The following is a 19,010-nucleotide window of genomic DNA, read 5'->3' as shown; positions in this document are numbered from 1 at the left end:
CAAACCTGGTGGCCAACTACAAAAAACATCTGACCTCTGTGATTGCCAACAAGGGTTTTGCCCTAAGTACTAAGTCATGTTTTGCAGAGGGGGTCAAATACTTATTTCCCTCATTAAAATGCAAATCAATTTATAACATTTTTGACATGCGTTTTTCAGGATTTTTTTGTTGTTGTTCTGTCTCTCACTGTTCAGATAAACCTACCATTAAAATTATAGACTGATCATTTCTTTGTCAGTCGGCAAACGTACAAAATCAGCAGGGGATCAAATACTTTTTTCCCTCACTGTACTTGCCTTTTTACCATCAGGCCTTTTGCATTTTCACATGACCACTTGAACCTCAAAGCTCTGTATTAGAACTATTACCTTGACTGGATCCTGAAAGTCAAATCTCCTCTTTTACCCTTTCAAAGTCAACTTGCTACTACAAAATTACATGATGAACACCCTCCTCTTAGTTTACTGCAAGGAATCCAGGTGACATTATAACTCAGGGTTTCCCAAACTCGGTCCTCGGGACACCAAGGGGAGCACGTTTTGGTTTTTGCTCTAGCGCTACACAGCTGATTCATATAATTAACTCATCATCAAGCTTTGATCATTTGAATCAACTGTGTAGTGCTAGGGCAAAAAACAAAACATTCACCCCTTGGGTTCCTGAGGACAGAGTTTGGGAAACGCTGTTATAACCTGTCAAAACTTTGATTGAACCCCACAGTACACATTACAAAAAGGTGCTATTGGGTTCCATGTAGGACCCTTTCCACAGAGGGTTCTACATGGAACCCAAAATTGTTCTATGTGGAAACAAAAATGCTTCTCCCTGGAACCAAAAAGGGTTCTCCTATGGGGATAGCCAAAGAACCCTTTTTTTCTAAGGGTGTAGGGTGTACAGTAGCAATAAATTCAGCTCTAGCTTTGGAGGATGCAATGAAAGTTATTTTCCATTATGCATGATATCAGTGTGGAATGGACAAGATAACTTCAGTCTCTAAGATTGCAACCGATTTGCACCAGAAAGTGAGGTGACTGCATTAAAAAGTGAGGAGACTACATTGAAAGTGAGGAGACTACATTAGAATGTGAGGAGACTACATTAGAGACTACATTAGAAAGAGAGGAGACTACATTAGAAAGCGAGGAGACTACATTAGAAAGCGAGGAGACTACATTAGAGACTACATTAGAAAGCAAGGAGACTACATTAGAAAGCGAGGAGACTACATTAGAGACTACATTAGAAAGAGAGGAGACTACATTAGAGACTACATTAGAAAGTGAGGAGACTACATTAGAAAGCGAGGAGACTACATTAGAAAGTGAGGAGACTACATTAGTCTATTAGTGTATTATCTGTATCTGAGGGCCATGGGGTGTAAAGTCAACTCAGAGTTCCTAACCCTAACCCTTACACCATGGAATGGGAACACATTCTCAACATTGTTAATATCAAATCCAAAATAACCACAGCACCCCGACGGTCGGTCCTTCTCACTGGATCAGGTTCCCTGTGATATTTGTGAGCATGGGTAGGAGCGTCTAGGACCATGGCATGTGATAGTCCTCAGGCAGAGGAACGTCTGTACAAGACGGAGAGAACACAGATTTATTGGATATTGGAAAGGGCATCTGCATTCTGTATGATCGTGTCTACGTTCCAAATGAAACCCTATACCTTTGACGAGTGGGCCCTGGTCAAAAGTAGTGTACTAAATAGGGAATGGGGTACAATTTGGTACACAGCTTTACTGTATCTGCTAGACTTGCGTCAGAAGTAGTCACAAGATATAACTTCCCCAACCTCACCAACGTCATTTGCCTTTCTGAGATATACAGTGCATTCAGAAAGTATTCAGTTCCCTTGACTTTTCCCAAATATTTTTACATTACAGCCTTATTCTATAATTGATTAAATGTATTTTTTCTTCTGATCAGGCTACATACAATACCCCATAATGACAAAGTAAAACCCGGTTTTTAGAAATGTGTGTAAATTTATATTAAAACCCCCTCAGACCCTTTACTCAGCAGCAGTGATTACAGCCTCGAGTCTTATTGGTTATGTTGCTTCAAGCTTGGCACACCTGTATTTGGGGAGTTTCTCCCATTCTTCTCTGCAGATCCTCTCAAGCTGTGTCAGGTTGGATGGGGAGCAGTGCTGCACAGCTATTTTCAGGTCTCTCCAGAGATGGTCGATCGGGTTCAAGTCTGTGCTCTGGCTGGGCCACTCAAGGACATTCAGAGACTTGTCCCAAATTTCATTGAAATGACATGGAAACATTGATTCAACCAGTGTGTGCCCTGTGGTTGTTCATTAGACTGCTTTGACATCGACTTGGTGTTTAACAATGAGTGAAGGGACATCAGACCTTATAACAGTGCATGAGTCCTGACTCCGAGCTGGTCCCATATGGACTCAGAGGGAATCTGAGACAGGGAGTCAGATACCAGCAGAGATCGCAGGCCTCATTCTGACTGGGGACAGCACGCCTCTTCCTGTGAATTAACCAATGGGACAATATGGTGAGATAAGTCCATGCACTTTTCACATTTACTTTGCAATGGTTTAAGCAGATTTGGTCATAATCTTAACTGATCTTATCAGTTCTCACATGAACTCAAACCTGTCACAAGAGGTAGTTGGACCTGGATGTCCTCAACAGCTGTGGTGCGGCCAAAGCTGTTCCGCACCTTCCGACAAACAGCGCTGGCTCACAGAACCTATACATAGAATCATTTTAAATTCAAGTTGAGTTAATTGAAGTGACTAAATAGCAATACAAACAATTAGCCTGCTCCCAAAATTGGTATATTCTATTCACATTTAGTAAACACAGTAATGGTAGTTATGATAAAGAGATGTAGACTCATGCTGGGCAACTGTGCTGCAGATGACAGCAAGGAGCAGGAGGATTCTGGTGGTCATGTGTTCAAGCTTTGGTCTTCTCTGCTGGTACAGTACAACTGTTGGTAGAGATGAGTGTCTGATGTGAAGAGTGAGGATTTGAGAGAAGTGGCATCATATACACATCTCAAAAGCCTTTGTGTTGAGGAAATTACCCTCTAATGGAAACTGTCATATCTGCTCCTACCACGCCCCCTACTGCTCATTCGGTGTCTCCTTGGCCTGCCACCACTCCCCTAGTACTCTCTCCCTCTGTGTGTGTGATTGTGTGGGCGGAGACAGGTGTGTTGGAGTCAGCGCAGATCCCCACCAGCTGCAACCTATTTCATAATCAAGACGTCTACAAATACTCAGTCCTGCCACTTCCACACAGCCAGATTGCAATCTCTGCTCAGTCAGTCTACGTTTCTAGCTGTTTTACTATTCAGATCCTGTGCTTGTTTTCCTTGCCTGACACTTTCTCTCCGCTACAGTTCTGCCCACTGACTCTGGTTCCTGTCTCCAGTCCCAAATATCGTCATCCTGCTACTGTCCTGGATTCCCCACTTTAATAGTTCCTTGGCTTCCCCGCTGGACCTGCTTACCCTGTCTCAACCCCTCTCGCTCCAGCCTCAGTCTCCGTACCTAGTTTCCAGCAACCCACCCAAGCTTCCCCTGACCTGCACTCCATCTCCCCCTGTGTGTCAATAAATACCTTGGTTACTTCAGCCCAGTCTGCTCTTGGGTTCCACTCCACAAAACAGTACGATCTGGCCATGTGGAAGTGGCAGGACTGAGTATTTGTAGAGGTCTTGATTATGGAACAGGTTGCACCTGGTGGGGATCTGCTCTGACTCCAGCACACCTGTCTCCGCCCACACAATCTCACACACACACACACACACACACACACACACACACACACACACACACACACAGAGAGAGAGGGAGAGAGCACTGGGGGAGTGGCGGCAGATCAAGGAGACACCGGATGAGCACTAGAGGGTGTGGCAGGAGCAGATGTGACAAACTGAAACTAGCAAGAGCAAGAAAAGGCCCCCTTTCTTATACACCGACTTCACTCCTCACTCTGCAACCTCACTTATTATCAAGTTTTAGGGTGGATAATAATAATGATTCTTTTTTTTAGGATTTATAGGAGTTAATTTGGCTTTGAGTCACTTTAAATCCTAGTTGAATATAGTGTTTAGTTAGATGAAAGGAACAAATTGCCCTTGTTGATGTGGTTCATATCCCTAATATCAGGTACTGGGAAGTTACAAAACACTAGGAACACCTGCTCTTTCCATGACAAAGACTGACAAGGTGAATCCAGGTGAAAGCAAATGATCCCTTATTGATGTCACCTGTTAAATCCACTTCAATCAGTGTAGATGAAGGGGAGGAGACAGGTTAAAGAAGTATTTTTAAGCCTTGAGACAATTGAGACATGGATTGTGTTTGTGTGCCGTTCAGAGGGTGAATGGGCAAGACAAAAGATTTAAGTGCCTTTGAACAGGGTTTGGTAGTAGGTGCCAGGCGTACTGGTTTGTGTCAAGAACTGCAACGCTGCTGGGTTTTTCAACAGTTTCCCGTGTGTATCAAGAATGGTCCACCACCCAAAGGAGTCCATGCCCTAACGAATTGAGGCTGTTCTGAGGGCAAGAAGGGGTGCAACTCAATATTAGGATATTAATATTGTTCTTAATGTTTTGTCCACTCAGTGCATATACGTATATGTCTTAATATATAATATTTTTATTGATTCTTTCTAATTTCTCAGTATTACAGTGATGTTAATTTAGTCTGTTAAGTGACTGAATAGAATAAATTAGGAACTTAATGAATATAAATATAATCTCAACCGCTAGAACTACTATGTCTATGAATGGGATGTACAGTATTTTCAATTATCATATGCATTATATTTAATGTCATACTTTTTTGTCTGGGATGTGGGTGTTAGAAAGTTTTGTGTTTGTTGCGTGCGTGCCTTGCATGTTTTCATGGCTGTGAGGAGGTCGGTGTTTTAGAACGTTCCATTGTGATGGTGGTCTTAGCTAGCCTGGCTGACATGACCATACAGCGAGGAAGAGCTGTTACTCACTGGTCTGGAAAGGAGTCCGTTTGTTAACTCAGTTCTCTCAAGTGTTTTTTTTATGATTATTTTTATCTGCTGGGTTGAGACGTCTTGTTGTTGTCCTCCACGGTGAAATTGGAGGGGGACTATGGATCCGTCTCGGTCGGTTCGTACGTCTCAGACGCCACTGGACAGATTTTGATGAAACTTGGGTGAATTATGCATTTTGCCGGAGAGATCCAGGTATTTACAAAAATACTCTGATTGGCCCAAGAGGGGCTCTCTAGTAATCAACTGAAATTCCAAACGTTGAAAATTCCTATCTCCTGTCTTGTTTGAGCTACTGTCATGAAATGTTTTACACATATGCATCTCCTCGTGAGAAACAAGTTTCCCATAAGGACCTTGATTTTGTAAAAAAAATTCTCTGTCACTAATCCACACAACAGTTTGAACAAATGTCACTAATCCTTGTTAAGAATTGAAAATCCAACCATTGTAATGGAAGGAGGCAGCACTCAGGAGCTGTGTGTGGTTGTCCATGGGGGTGTTTGAGTGAGAAAGACTGGAGGAGAACCAACCAGTAAAAACACAGCCACATTCATTGTCAACGCATCGTGCCGACAAAATCAAAACTCCCTTTCCAGACACTGAAGTCAGGAAGACTTTGAGTTTGGTATCAGCCAGTCCAGTTCTTTGCAGCGCTGCTCTCATCAGACCACTAGTCAACAGAGCCAGTGTGGTTAACACCTCTAGTGTCTCTGAAGCTGTGGCTCTTTCCTGCGTGAAAAGCTTTACAATTCTCACCTTTCTATTCCCTCTCAAAAAATGTGAAACCTCGTGTGACATGCATTTTTACACCAAGAGTATATTTTCTGGGTTAAGGTCAGTTGACAAACAGAACTTTGCCTCGAGCTCACATTGTGTGTATGATTGATTCATTGTAATTGTGTTTCAATCCATTGCAGAGTATTTTGAGACTAATTATCTTTTTGACTGAGATCACATTCACAGCAACAACCTGGGGAATAGTTAAAGGGGGATGAATGAGTCATTTGGAAGCAATTAGGTGGCCATGATGGTCTGATTAGGAATTTAGCCAGGACATCAGGGTTAACATCCCTACTCTTACAGTAAGTGCCATGGGGTCTTTGGTGTCCACAGCAAGTCAGGACACCCTATAACATCCCAGCACCCTACACAGGGCAATCTGGGGCAAGAGTGCCTCCTACTGGCCCTCCAACAGCACTTCCAAGCAACATCTGGTCTCCCATCCAGGGACCAACCCTGCTTAGCTTCAGAGGCAAGCAAGTAGTGGGATGCAGGGTGGTATGCTGCTGACAAGTTATGCACATTAATGTTAATGACTTGGAGCTACGATGAAGAGACTCTTGTCTTTCGGTCTTCATTCATTCTTTATTCTCCCTGTCTCTTTAAAAAAAGTTTTTGGTAAAAGTTATACTGTCACAAATGTAGAGATAATATCCCCAGAAAGATGGGGAATGAATTAGTTTCAGGTCCTGTTTTTGGTCTGTAGTTGCAGAGTGAGCGCAGTTCAGGACTAAAAAGGAATGCCTTTTTTGGTGCCATCCTGGGTGAAAAGGAGTCTGGAACACGCTATGGGAAGTGAAGTGTAGATGGAGTTTCACAGGAAGTGACATGACAGTTTAGAGAAAGTCAAATGAGATGCCTAATGTCTCTGGAAGTCAACCAACACCAAGGTTATGGGAGAGTGGGGAAAGAGACTTATGGCCAGCTGATATAGCGCAATGTTAAAGTAAACATTAAGGTCATTTAGCAGGCACTTTTATTCAAAGCTTCACATATAACACAGATTGTTGGTTTCAGTGTATGTGTATGCAAGATCAAACCCATAACTTTGGTGACGTACGCAAGCACCGTGATTTGACCAACTGAGACATTGGAATGAGATGAGAATGACATCTCCACATGGTCAACACTGGAAAGGAAAGGAAAAGGGGATACCTAGTCAGTTGTACAACTGAATGCATTCAACTGAAATGTGTCTTTCACATTTAACCCAACTCCTCTGAATCAGAGAGGTGCGGGGGGGCTGCCTTAATCGACATCCACGTCATTGGCAGGGAAAATACCTAAACAAAGCCCATTCTGACTGAGGAGGCCTGTGGTGAAGTAAGTTTAGCCACTAGCCACACACTGCCTTTATACATTTAAGATAATTAGGGCCTCTCATATGCTCTAGAGGCACTTCATCATGATGTAAAAGCACTTCATAATGACCACCTATAGGGGGTTTTGATTTGGAATTAGGCTTTAGACGCTGACAGCTGCTTCCTGCCTTGAATGTTCAAAATGTTCACATTGCTCTTAAAAAGCAGTGCTATGAACAAAAGTGTATTTGACGCACTTTCCATTAAAGCTACAGTAGAGACAGCATGCATGATTTGAGGGTATGTGTGTGTCATATCTCTCAAATCTCATGTAGTTTGGTTTTTCATCCCGACTTGGTTTTCCATTCAGATAGAAAAGGCCTTAGAGAGTTGCTGTGGGCAGATGTAGTCGTAGCTAACCCTGCTCTTTCTCTTTCTCCACTGTAGGCTGCCTTCTGTCAGGTTACACTTCTATGTTAGATACCAGTGAATATTTCATGTTTTTCTTTTATAGCGATGCAAAGTGTACGTATCCGGCCCGCCAGTTATAGATGAGCAAAGGTACACGATGCTCCTGCTGTCTCATTCTGATGAGAGAGGGGAGAAACATTTCAAAAGGAGGATGAGGTCATACTTAGAAATTGTTTGCTTCGTTTGTATTGCAGTGCCATATCAAGAACAATAATCATTTTCAAAAAGGCATACACGTCAAACTAAAACAGTGATGTTTTTAAAGTGTCTATTATCTTTTTGGACTAATACCATATAGGTAACTGTCTGCTGTCATTGGAAACGTCTTAAATGTCACTTGACATTTGACACGTGACACTCACCTAGCTCAAAACAAAAGCAGGATATCAGTATCAGCATCATCAGTATAAAGCTGACCACAGCTCCAATCCAAACCACTACACAGCAAAAGCCCTCTTCCTATACAGAAACCACAGAGAATGTAAACACAGAGGAACACTTAGCTAGAGCGTCATCATCTCTTCCCCCACAGACCAGTAAGGAGAGGGCAGATTATTATTGCTCTAATTATGGATGTGACTGTGTAAGCGATTCACTGTATTATGAAAGTATTACTTAAGTATTTTATATTTTCGTATAGACATATACATTCCTACCTCATTCAAAAAGCATGTTCCCATGGTATATCGAATGTATTAAACCACATGTGCAATGTACTGTACTTCAAGCATTGTTTACTGTAACTGTGAAAGAAAATACCAATAAAAAGAACTGGACTGAAATGTGTGTTTTCATCTAATAGATAACAAATGACCAAAAACACAAGGTCAGTCAAAACACAAACATAATGTACGTCAGTCACCTTATCTCATTCCTTTTTTTGGACGGGGTTGATCAGGTTGCACAAACAGTGTGTGTGTGCGTGTGCGTATGCCTGCCAGGGCAGTTGTTGTCTGTGGTGTATGCTTAGCCTGTGTGTGCTTGTGCATGTGTAATACTCCTCTTCTCATTCTGTGGAGAAAATAGTTTTGTCCTGCGTCTCTCTGACTACAAGTGGAGCCATTTGCTTTGTATATACAGTGAATAAATGTAGAGCCATAAATCTGCTTGTAGAGACCATTTACTAAGTATCATCATAACTGTAGCATCATTAATGAGCCTGTCTGAGTGTTATGTCTCTTATCTTATCAGGAGTCCTCAGGCTAACCTCTGTTGGTTCATTCTTACCAGGGTTGGTTAATGAACCTGTCTGAGTGTTATGTCTCTTATCTTATCAGGAGTCCTCAGGCTAACCTATGTTGGTTCATTCTTACCAGGCTTGGCCATGGCAGATCCTGAGAGGTTAGCCATAACCCTAACCCTAGCCTCATGTCCACACCCCGGCTCAACCTTGACCCTAGCCTCATGTCCACACCCCGGCTCAACCTTGACCCTAGCCTCATGTCCACACCCCGGCTCAACCTTGACCCTAGCCTCATGTCCACACCCCGGCTCAACCTTGACCCTAGCCTCATGTCCACACCCCTGTTCAACCTTGACCCTAGCCTCATGTCCACACCCCTGTTCAACCTTGACACTAGCTTCATGTCCACACCCCGGCTCAACATTGACCCTAGCTTCATGTCCACACCCCTGTTCAACCTTGACCCTAGCTTCATGTCCACACCCTGGCTCAACCTTGACCCTAGCCTCATGTCCACACCCCGGTTCAACCTTGACCCTAGCCTCATGTCCACACCCCGGCTCAACCTTGATCCTAGCCTCATGTCCACACCCCGGCTCAACATTGACCCTAGCTTCATGTCCACACCCCTGTTCAACCTTGACCCTAGCTTTATGTCCACACCCTGGCTCAACCTTGACACTAGCTTCATGTCCACACCCCTGTTCAACCTTGACACTAGCTTCATGTCCACACCCCGGCTCAACCTTGATCCTAGCTTCATGTCCACACCCCGGCTCAACCTTGATCCTAGCTTCATGTCCACACCCCGGCTCAACCTTGATCCTAGCTTCATGTCCACACCCCGGCCCAGAAAGGCCCAAAGGCTCAAAAAGGCCCAACGGCCCAGAAAGGCCCAAAGGCTCCCAAAGGCCCAAAGGCCCAAAAAGGCCCAGCTCTGCCCTGGATCATTCATGGGCATACAGGGCAAGACATTATGCCGGACAAGAGGCACTTTGATTGGGATTCAGAGAATGGCTTACACCCTTAAAGGTAAAAGGCCCCAAAACAACTGGCTGTGTTTTTTAAAATGATTTTTTTAAATGATATTTCATCCATATAGGGGGGTTCCAGACCTCCATGCCCACTATGGGAGCATGTCAGTACTGGGAAAAGTCACTTGAGGGCGCCATTGGTCTATTTATGGAGGTTTTCACAAAATCTCCAAATGTCACTCTAAGTCTTCAATTCAGGCTTTGTTATACTTCTCAAAAATTGCACTATGTCTTATTTTTGGGTTACCCGATTTTCAAAAACGTTTTAAAATCATTTAGGGGGGATCCAGGCCTCACTGCCCACCATGGGAGCACCCCACTACGGGCCCAAATCAATGGGGGCTGCCCCTAGTGATTTATGGAGGTTTTTAAAAAATCTTCAGAAAATTGACAGACATCTCTGTTCATTGCACTTTTTGTTTGGCTGTGGTCCTGGTGTTATTTTTTGGTCACCAAGACCCGATTTTCAAAAGGGTTTTAAATGCATTCAGGGGGCATCCAGACCTCCATGCCCACTATGGGACCACCACACTACGGGCCCAAGTCAATCGTGTGATTTGTGGATGTTTGAAAAAAATCCCTTCCCTACCTTAAGAGAGTCCCAGTTACTCACACCTTTTACCCGCGCTTCATTGATGGGGCACCATGTCTATATTTTGAGATGGTTCTTAACCTCTTACATCTAGACGTTCCGCTAGCGGAACACCTGCTCCAATATCCAATGATAGGCGTGGCGCGAATTACAAATTCCTCAAAAATACAAAAACTTCAATTTTTCAAACATATGACTATTTTACAGCATTTTAAAGAGAAGACTCTCCTTTATCTAACCACACTGTCCGATTTCAAAAAGGCTTTACAGCGAAAGCAAAACATTACATTATGTCAGCAGAGTACCCAGCCAGAAATAATCAGACACCCATTTTTCAAGCTAGCATATAATGTCACAAAAACCAAAACCAGAGCTAAATGCAGCACTAACCTTTGATGATCTTCATCAGATGACACACCTAGGACATTATGTTATACAATACATGCATGTTTTGTTCAATCAAGTTCATATTTATATAAAAAACCAGCTTTTTACATTAGCATGTGACGTTCAGAACTAGCATACCCCCCGCAAACCTCCGGTGAATTTACTAAATTACTCACGATAAACGTTCACAAAAAACATAATTATTTTAAGAATTATAGATACAGAACTCCTTTGTGCAATCGAGGTGTCCGATTTTAAAATAGCTTTTCGGTGAAAGCACATTTTGCAATATTCTGAGTAGATAGCCCAGCCATCACGGCTAGCTATTTAGACACCCACCAAGTTTAGCCCTGACCAAACTCCGATTTACTATTAGAAAAGTTTGATTACCTTTGGTGTTCTTCGTCAGAATGCACTCCCAGGACTGCTACTTCAATAACAAATGTTGGTTTGGTTCAAAATAATCCATTGTTATATCCAAATAGCGGCGTTTTGTTCGTGCGTTCAAGACACTATCCGAAGTGTAAATAAGGGTCACGAGCATGGCGCATTTCGTGACAAAAGATTTCTAAATATTCCATTACCGTACTTCGAAGCATGTCAACCGCTGTTTAAAATCAATTTTTATGCCATTTTTCTCGTAAAAAAGCGATAATATTCCGACCGGGAAAGCGTGTATACGTACAAAGAGAGAGAAAATAAAAGCAGGGGATCCCCTCGTGCACGAGCCTGAGTCTCACAGTACTGTGACCAGCCACTATCCAAACGCGCTACTTTTTTTCAGCCAGAGCCTGCAAAGCCACGATTCAGCTTTTTGCCGCCTTCTGAGAGCCCATGGGAGCCGTAGGAAGTGTCACGTAACAGCAGAGATCCCCTGTATTGGATAGAGATAATCAAGAAGGGCAAGAAATTGTTAGACAGGGCACTTCCTGCATGGAATCTTCTCAGGTTTTGGCCTGCCAAATGAGTTCTCTTATACTCACAGACACCATTCAAACAGTTTTAGAAACTTTGGAGTGTTTTCTATCCAAAGCTAATAATTATATGCATATTCTAGTTTCTGGGCAGGAGTAATAATCAGATTAAATCGGGTACGTTTTTTATCCGGCCGTGAAAATACTGCCCCCTAGCCATAACAGGTTAATGGCTTCAGGGGGGTGATGGAGGTCCATGCCCGGGTAGGGAGCACCCTATAGGTGCCCCCCCCAACCCGGGATTGTCCACAAGAGGGCGCCACTGGACATTTTAAGCTGATTTTAAGCATCAATGTAAGTTAGTGACAGAGCTTTGCTGAAAAGTGATTAAGTCCAAACTTCTCAGAAATCGCACTATGTTCAACTTTCTCTCCAGAGACTATGTCCAGCTGTGGGCCTGGTATTATTTATGGTTAATAACCTGTTAAGGTGTAGGGGGCAGTATTTTCACGGCCGGATGAAAAACGTATCCAAATTAAACTGGTTACTACTCTGGCCCAGTAACTAGAATATGCATATTATTAGTATATTTGGCTAGAAAACACTCTGAAGTTTCTAAAACTGTTTGTGAGTATAACGGAACTCATATGGCAGGCAAAAACCTGAGAAAAATCCAACCAGGAAGTGGAAAGTCTGAGAATTGTAGTTCTTCTTTTGAATCTCTATTGAAACTACAGTGTCTGTGGAGTCACGTTGCACTTCCTAAGGCTTCAATTGGCTGTCAAAAGGGCCCCCCCCCTTACCTCCCCATACCGTCCTGCCCGGGAACGCACGATTTGGCCCTGTCAGACGTTCTGTCAGGAGGGGCTGAAGAGGCCCTACTAGAGGGCCCCTCCCTTACCCCCTCGCACTAGCCTGCCAAGGACATTTTGATCCAACCCCGCCAGCAGTAATACAAGGAGGGGTTGGGGAGGCCCTGCTAGAGGGCCCCCCCTTACCTCCCCATACCCCACCGTCGGAGTTAGATCTATCACCCTACCAGGTGTCATATAAGGAGGGGTTGGGGAGGCCCTACTGGAGGGCCCCCCTTACCACCCCACACTAACCTGGCAGGAGAAATTCCTCCAGCCGCTAAAACGAGACTCGCAACTTGCACATTATACCAATGTATGGTTGGGAATGCCCATCTCTGACTCAGTTTTTTCCTCCGGCCTTCTGTCTATTTGTTCGCTATTGGGGTCACCTTTTTACGGGTGTCACACAGGGTAGGAGTTGGGAGAGCCCTTCCTCTACAAGCCTTCTTCGACTTTTCTCCACTTTCCTCCCCCGCCCCAATTAGCGAGATGTGATTATTGCTTCACTGTCCCTGCCCTCAAGGGACGACATGTCGGATTGGGTAACGCCCTTCTGCGACTGATCCTCATACAGAGACGTAATAACCCCTAGAGTTCGGGGCTAACGATTCCTTAAGAGAGTCATAGTTACTCCCGCCGTTTACCCGCGCTTCATTGAATTTCTTCACTTTGATATTCAGAGCACTGGGCAGAAATCACATCGCGTCAACACCCACCTTGGGCCTTCGCAATGCTTTGTTTTAATTAACTTGTTGGGGCTAGGGGGCAGTATTTGCACGGCCGGATAAAAAACGTACCCGATTTAAACTGGTTACTACTCTTGCCCAGAAACGAGAATATGCATATAATTAGTAGATTTGGATAGAAAACACTCTAATGGTGTCTGTGAGTATAACAAAACTCATATGGCAGGCCAAAACCTGAGAAGATTCCATACAGGAAGTGCCCTGTCAGACAATTTGTTGTCCTTCTGTTGCATCTCTATCGAAAATACAGCATCTGTGCTGTAACGTGACATTTTCTAAGGCTTCCATTGGCTCTCTAAAGCTGCCAGAAAGTCTGTCTCTGGGCAAAGAACAGCAGCAGAGTTTGTGAGTGGTCAGCCTGGGGACAGTGAGACTGAGATGCGCGGTCACCAGACTACTCCATTTTTTTCTTTCAGCCTTTGAATGAATACAACGTTGCCCGGTTGGAATATTATCGCTATTTTACGAGAAAAATCGCATAAAAATTGATTTTAATCAGCGTTTTACATGCTTCTAAGTACGGTAATGGAATATTTTGACATTTTTTCGGATAGTGACCTGAACGCACGAACAAAACGGAGCTATTTGAAATAACTATGGATTATTTGGAACCAAACCAACATTTGTTGTTGAAGTAGAAGTCCTGGGAGTGCATTCTGACGAAGAACAGCAAAGGTAATCCAATTTTTCTAATAGTAATTCTGAGTTTAGTGAGCCCCAAACTTGGTTGGTGTCAAAATAGCTAGCCGTGATGGCCGAGCTATGTACTCAGAATATTGCAAAATGTGCTTTCGCCGAAAAGCTATTTTAAAATCTGACACGGCGATTGCATAAAGGAGTTCTGTATCTATAATTCTTAAAATAATTGTTATGTATTTTGTCAACGTTTATCGTGAGTAATTTAGTAAATTCACCGGAAGTTTTCGGTGGTTATGCTAGTTCTGAACATCACATGCTAATGTAAAAAGCAGTTTTTTGATATAAATATGAACTTGATTGAACAAAACATGCATGTATTGTATAACATAATGTCCTAGGAGTGTCATCTGATGAAGATCATCAAAGGTTAGTGCTGCATTTAGCTGTGGTTTTGGTTTTTGTGACATTATATGCTAGCTTGAAAAATGGGTGTCTGATTATTTCTGGCTGGATACTCTCCTGACATAATCTAATGTTTTGCTTTCGTTGTAAAGCCTTTTTGAAATCGGACAGTATGGTTAGATAAAGGAGAGTCTTGTCTTTAAAATGGTGTAAAATAGTCATATGTTTGAAAAATTGAAGTTTTCGGATTTTCGAGGAATTTGTAATTCGCGCCACGCCCTATCATTGGATATTGGAGCGGTGTTCTGCTAGCGGAACATCTAGATGTAAGAGGTTAAAGGTTGAGACCGAGTCTGCATCTCTCACATGGGTAGGCAGACCACTCCATAAAAATGGAGCTCTATAGGAGAAAGCCCTGCCTCCAGCTGTTTGCTTAGAAATTCTAGGGACAATTAGGAGGCCTGCGTCTTGTGACCATAGCGTATGTGTAGGTATGTACGGCAGGACCAAATCGGAAAGATAGCTAGGAGCAAGCCCATGTAATGCTTTGTAGGTTAGCAGTAAAACCTTGAAATCAGCCCTTGCCTTAACAGGAAGCCAGTGTAGGGAGGCTAGTACTGGAGTAATATGATCACATTTTTTGGTTATAGTCAGGATTCTAGCAGCCGTATTTAGCACTAGCTGAAGTTTATTTAGTGCTTTATCCGGGTAGCCGGAAAGTAGAGCATTGCAGTAGTCCAATCTAGAAGTAACAAAAGCATGGATTAATTTTTCTGCATCATTTTTGGACAGAAAGTTTCTGATTTTTTGCAATGTTACGTAGATGGAAAAAAGCTGTCCTTGAAACAGTCTTGATATGTTCTTCAAAAGAGAGATCAGGGTCCAGAGTAACGCCGAGGGGATTCACAGCTTTATTTGAGACGACTGTACAACCATCCAGATTAATTGTCAGATTCAACAGAAGATCTCTTTGTTTCTTGGGACCTAGAACAAGCATCTCTGTTTTGTCCGAGTTTAAAAGTAGAAAGTTTGCAGCCATCCACTTCCTTATGTCTGAAACACAGGCTTCTAGCGAGGGCAATTTTGGGGCTTCACCATGTTTCATTGAAATGTACAGCTGTGTGTCATCCGCATAGCAGTGAAATTTACTATTATTTCCTACACTGAAATTACCCTTGCCTAACGATTGCGTCTGAAGCTGGGCTTGCAGCACAGCTATCCTCGCCGTAAGACGATCGTTCTCCTGTATATTATGAGTACAGCGACTGCAATTAGAAGGCATCATGTTAATGTTACTACTTAGCTTCGGCTGTTGGAAGTCCTGACGAACCATGTCCAGATAAAACATCCGGAGTGAAAAAGCTGAATGAAAAAAAGTTGAGTGAGGGAAAAACTAAAAATATAAATGGTAATTAAAAAGTAAAAACCGTAAAGTTGTCAGTTAGCAAAGTAAGGTTGGCAACAAAACGCACAGCAGCACGTAAACAAGTCTGCAAGTTGTGACCGGAAAATCACAACTCGTCGCGGCATAGCCCTCGAGGCTCTCGTGGCCGGCAACGGCCGGGTATGGGCCCGACGCTCCAGCGCCAGCCATTTTCAGGGCTAGTTGATTCGGCAGGTGAGTTGTTACACACTCCTTAGCTTTTCGGCGAAAGCACATTTTGCAATATTCTGAGTACAAAGCTCGGCCATCAAGGCTAGCTATTCAGACACGCCAACATCGGGGCAGCCTAAACTCAGAATTACTATTAGAAAAATTGGATTACCTTTGCTGTTCTTCGTCAGTGTCACGACACCGACGGATGGTGGCGCCCCTCCTCGACCGGGCGGCGCTCGGCGGTCGTCGTCGCCGGCCTACTAGCTGCCATCGATCCTCTGTTTCACTTTCTGTTGGTTAGGTCTAGGTTAGGCACGCACCTGTTTTGGTTTAGTTATTAGTAGGGGGGTTATTTAGTCTAGCGAGGTATGTCTGTGTTTGTGCGTGATTGTTCCTTGTCAGGTTTGTGGAATCTTGAGGAACGTGTGTTTTTTTTCCCCTCTGCCTGTGGTTGTTTTGTGTTTTATCATCGCAGAGGTATTTATGGGCTGCGTCCCTATTTTGGACGTCTAATAAGAGTTTTGGAGCGTGGTATCTGTTTGGCGCCCTGCCCTGCCGTGTTTGGACTTTCTTTATTTTTGTGCATACGGATTAAAAGTGTGTTCAAGAATTTACTGTCTCCTGCGCTTGACTCTACCTCTCCTGCTTCCTTGAGCCAGCCTTGACAGAATCACGCACCCCAATTGATGAAGTCAGCAGGAGCTTCAGCGCCAACCCCGTCCATGGAGGAAAGAGTTGCCCAACACTCCACCCTGCACCACCGTCTGGGTACCGCCATGGATCAGGTGTTGGCGCGCATGGAGAGCTGGGACCGAAGCGCTCTCGGCCCCACGAACGCGGCAGGTCGACAGCCTGCGCCCCAACCAGCACCCACAGCACCCAGTACCAGTGGGGTGAAACTCGCCCCCCCAGGGAGTACGATGGGACGGCCGCTGGGTGTAAGGGCTTCTTACTCCAGTTGGAGTTATACCTGGCGACCGTTCGCCCCCCTCCCTCGGGGGAGGAGAGCGTCAGCGTCCTCGTGGGCCCTGGAATGGGCCAACGCCGTGTGGGACAGTCCAGACTCAGCCAGGGACAACTACCCGGAGTTCACCGCCGTTTCTGGGCAGTGTTCGATCATCCCCCGCAGGGGAGAGCGGCGGGTGAGCGGCTATTTTACCTGAGACAGGAGATGAGGAGCGCGCAGGTCTTTGCTCTAGAGTTCCGGATCCTGGCCGCGGGAGCAGGGTGGAATGAGAGGGCCCTTATAGATCACTACCGATGTAGTCTGAGGGAGGACGTCCGCCGGGAGTTAGCCTGTCGGGACACGACCATCACCCTGGACCAACTGGTTGACCTGTCCATCCGACTGGACAATCTGCTGGCCGTCCACGGGCGTCCGAACCGGGCCCTGCTCATTCCACCTTCCTGCCCTCCTGCTCCCACGCCTATGGAGATGGGGAGGCTGCAGCCAGGAAGACTGGAGGGAGAGTTCGCTCCTGCACCTCATGTGGTCGCAGATGGCACACTGTGGACCGGTGCTGGAGAAGCTCACCCGGGAGTCCAGAAGGCAGGCAGAGCACTCCTTTGACACCTCAGGTGAGTCAGCACCAGCCTCACCCAGAGCCCCCTGTCAGTCACATGTATGTGTCAGTGTATTTTCCTTGTTTCTCTCCTCACTCCCGGCTTAAGGCGCTAGTCGATTCAGGCGCGGCGGGGAGTTTTATGGACTGTGGGGTTGCGGCTAAGTTAGGGATTCCCCTGGTCCAGTTGGACCAACCCTTCCCTGTGCACACCCTAGACAGTCGACCACTAGGGTCAGGGCTGGTCAGGGAGGTCACTGTGCCACTGGTCATGGTAATGCAGGGGGGTCATGAGGAGCGTATTAGTCTCTTCCTCATTGATTCCCCAGCGTTTCCAGTGGTTCTAGGGATTCCCTGGCTAGCCACTCACAACCCTAAGATTTCGTGGGGACAGAGGGCTCTTAAGGGGTGGTCAAAGGAGTGCTCGGGCAGGTGCATAGGAGTTTCCATCGGTGCGACTACGGTGGAGAGTCCAGACCAAGTCTCTACCGTGCACATTCCCTCAGAGTATGCCGATTTGGCTATCGCCTTCAGTAAAACGAAGGCGACCCAATTACCCCCTCATCGACGAGGAGACTGTGCGATAAACCTCCAGGTGGGCGCTGCACTTCCTCGTAGTCACGTTTATCCCCTGTCTCAGGAAGAGACAGTGGCTATAGAAACATACGTCACTGAGTCTTTGAGGCAGGGATACATTCGGCCATCTAACTCACCCGTCTCCTCGAGCTTCTTTTTTGTGAAGAAGAAGGAGGGAGGTCTGCGCCCGTGCATTGACTATAGAGGTCTAAATGCCATCACAGTGGGTTTCAGTTACCCACTACCTCTCATCGCATCGGCGATAGAGTCATTTCACGGGGCGCGCTTCTTCACAAAATTAGATCTCAGGAGTGCATATAATTTGGTGCGTATCCGAGGAGGGGACGAGTGGAAAACTGCATTTAGTACCACATCTGGCCATTATGAGTACCTCGTCATGCCGTATGGGTTAAAGAATGCTCCCGCAGTCTTCCAATCCTTTGTGGACGAGATTCTCCGGGACCTGCTCGGTCAGGGTGTAGTGGTGTACATCGATGATATTCTGATCTACTCCGCTACACGCGCCGAGCATGTGTCTCTGGTGCGTAAAGTGCTTGGGCGACTGGTGGAGCATGACCTATACGTCAAGGCTGAGAAATGTGAGTTTTCCAAGCCAGCCGTCTCCTTTTTGGGGTATTGCATTTCCACATCCGAGGTAGTGATGGAATGTGACCGCATATCAGCCGTGCGTAATTGGCCGACTCCTACCACGGTGAAGGAGGTGCAGCGGTATTTGGGATTTGCCAATTACTACCGGAGGTTTATCCGGGGCTTTGGGCAGGTGGCGGCTCCCGTTACCTCACTGATGAAGAGGGGCCCGGTGCGGTTGCGGTGGTCAGCTGAGGCGGACAGGGCCTTTAGTCGTCTGAAGGTTTTGTTCACCGACGCTCCAGTGCTGGCGCATCCGGATCCCTCTTTGCCCTTCATAGTGGAGGTGGACGCGTCCGAGGCTGG

Source organism: Salmo salar, chromosome ssa09 (assembly GCF_905237065.1).
Source record: "Salmo salar chromosome ssa09, Ssal_v3.1, whole genome shotgun sequence".
Taxonomy (NCBI): domain Eukaryota; kingdom Metazoa; phylum Chordata; class Actinopteri; order Salmoniformes; family Salmonidae; genus Salmo; species Salmo salar.
Note: the sequence above shows the minus strand (reverse complement) of the source record.